Source organism: Panthera pardus, unplaced genomic scaffold, assembly GCF_024362965.1.
Source record: "Panthera pardus isolate Hobbes unplaced genomic scaffold, ASM2436296v1 HiC_scaffold_12, whole genome shotgun sequence".
Lineage (NCBI taxonomy): Eukaryota > Metazoa > Chordata > Mammalia > Carnivora > Felidae > Panthera > Panthera pardus.
In genome coordinates, this window is record NW_026526677.1 from 35,300,567 (window position 1) to 35,303,543 (window position 2,977).

Here is a 2,977-nt window from a genome sequence, read left to right on the forward strand (position 1 = left end):
CAAAAATCTTCAGAATAGATTCCTGTCTTTTTCTTTTTTTTTTTAAGTTTATTTATCTTGAGAGAGATAACACAAATGGGGATGGGGCAGAGAGAGAGAGAGAGAGAGAGAGCAAGAGGGAGAGGGATATAATCCAAAGCAGGATTCACTCCCCACACTGAGCCCAATGTGGAGCTTCAACCCATAAACCATGAGATCGTGACCTGAGCCAACAGCAAGTTGGACACTTAACCCACTGAGTCATCCAGAAGCCCGTATCCCCTTCTTCTTTAAACAGGAAAGCAAACATTTCTCTGGACCTCATATATGCATATATGTTATATCCTTTGACAAGACCCCCTCACCAAGAACACACACACACACACACACACACACACACACACACACTTTCCAATCCTGTTTGTGGGTAGACCATATCTACCTTCACTATACAAATAAAGATTTATCTGCAGAGTTAATTCTAAGAGTCACTTTGGTTTTGTTTTGGGTTCCTTGACCTATACTCAGTTTATGTAGCAGTTGGACATTTATTTCAGCTTTGTCCTTGGACCTCAAATTTCTGGCATGAAAAATGGGAAGACATTAGCATTTTTCCAGTTCATTATACTCAGAAGTATAATTAAGATAGCAAACTAAAATGGCCATAATTAGTATAGTAACTACTCTAATAAGTAAGAAACCAACAAAGCAAGGAAAGAAAAGCAAGAACAAGCTCATTAAACACAATTGTAACCCTAGGCTGTCAATGAATCTTGAGTGTAAGGATCATCTTATTTTCTGTTGAGAGGTGTTCCCTGTGATAGAGTTCAGAACATACTACTCTAAAACATGGCTCCTTGACATATAGAAATTTCAAGCTAAAGGAATTTGAGAACTGCCATGTGCAAAAGTGGCTTTCTGACCTTTCCATGTGGTAGGTCATAAAAGCTAGGAAGGTTTTTCTGATATTCTCTTGAAACAAGTCATAAAAAAAATCATTATATGAGAGGTGACCTCCCTATACCTTAAAGACAGGATCATCTTTCTATGAAGATGAAGGGATACAGGGAGGAATCGAAATGAACAAGCCTTGCCCCAGTTACACCTAGCTCATCATTGTCCTACATATCTTTCCATGATGATCCACTCTTCATCAAACCAAGCACAAAAACACTGAAATTTAACTGTGTCCTTAGGTCTTCATTTTCTTTGAAGGCTCCTGTGTCATGTAAAACTTATATTAAATAAATGTATATGGTTTTTCTCTTTTATTATGGACTCCCAGTCAACAATTTGAAAGAGTAAAAAGATATTTTTTCCTCTCCTACAGTTTCTGGTGAAACCATGAGGGGTTGGCTGGACACCCCATTCACTCTGAAGCAGGTAGATGAAAATTTGGGAAAGCTAGCAGGAACCAGTGAAGGTTAGGAATTCTGACCAAGGTCAACTCTTCTGGATCTCTGTGGCGCCCACTTGAGAGGCAAAGGTAAAAATTCCATTTGTCTCTTCCTTTTGAATTCAGATTAGCGGGAGAAAAACATTGTAAAACTCAGCTCTATGGATGGCAACTCTGATTAAATTTGGTTTTGGGATACACATCAGTTATCAATCTGTTTCCTCCAAGGGACAACTATTGTTTTTCTGTTTGTTTTGTCTTGTGTTTTAAAAGCTTGGTTTGGCTTTTTGCCTGTCAGAGCATGAAAATTGTCAGTTCTGTGTTTAGGCAAACAGCCTCAGGTTGGGGACTCAAGAATATGGTCAGTAAAGCAATTATAGGAGTCCTAGAATCCTACACTTGAAAATAAAGGTATAATAATAAATTTAACTCAGAAACAGAGTTGATGTACAAGTAGCCACAAACAAAGATGCCCAGTCAGATAGTACTCACTTTAATGTCAAACACTAGCAGTTGAGAGAGTAATTTAGTTAATTCTCACCCCCTGAGTTTTTTTTTTAAAACATAGGGTATCTCAGCTTATTAATGTGTTTATTTGTTTATTTTAATTACTTGTCAGTTCACATCTGTAATTTGATTTTTTCCCTTCCTGTACTTCCATAGAAGTATAATTAGATTTCTCTTCAAGCATTTGTATTCACTATTATTCAAGCTGATACAAAAGATGTTTGGTTTCACATGTCTCAGAAAAAAATAAATTAGTTAAGAAATACCCCAATTTAATACATTTTTGCTAAAAGGCATGTTTAATACAGGGAGAGTAACAGAAGTTAACTGTTACTCTGATTATCTAATTCTGAGAGCAATAGGATAGCATAATAGTTAAATGGAAGATAACTTTAAAAATCATGGTGGTTGAATTAAGGTGATGCCCATGAGTAGGGAGTAAATGTAGACAAATATGATACTTGTTAGATTTCTTAAATTACTCTGGTTCTTCACACTTGCAATCTGGAAACATTATTCTAGTGTATATATTCTGTTTAGAAATGCCCCCAGGAAGGGAACTGGCCTGATTTGTGGTTTGTCAGGTAAAACCAAGATGTTATATAAGATGAATATATTCTAGAAACCTATGTACAATGCTTATTTTTTTTTTTATCTTCAGTAGGTTGCATGCCCAACATGGGGCTTGAACTCACAACCCTGAGATCCAGAGTCTCATGCTCTACCAAGTGAGCCAGCCAGGCATCCCATGTTGGGCCTACTTTTTAACAATACTGGATTGTAAACTTAACAATGTAAGTGGGTACATTTCATGTTAAGTGGTCTTATCACAATGAAAGGATGTTAATAACAATGATAATAACGGATTACGATCTATAGAAAAAATAAATATCTTCAATTCCAGACTGATATAAATAATTAAGTGAATAATATTAAATGAGAAAGAGCAGTTCATTTTCATAGGCTTCTAATTAATAAAGGTAGAAGGAATGATAAAAATATTCACCATTTAAGGTACACCAGATTAATTTATCCTCCAATTATTACAAGGAACAGGATAATCACATATTCTTAAAGTGTCATCCAGTGGAATAA

At 35.8% G+C, this 2,977-nt stretch overlaps 1 non-coding gene across 1 annotated transcript; it reads right to left on the bottom strand.

Annotated features, from left to right (window-relative positions):
• Positions 1-2,552: 2,552 nt before the first annotated feature.
• On the bottom strand, positions 2,553-2,625 carry TRNAQ-CUG (transfer RNA glutamine (anticodon CUG)). The gene has a single exon. It is a non-coding gene; the product is annotated as a tRNA-Gln (tRNA).
• Positions 2,626-2,977: the final 352 nt, after the last annotated feature.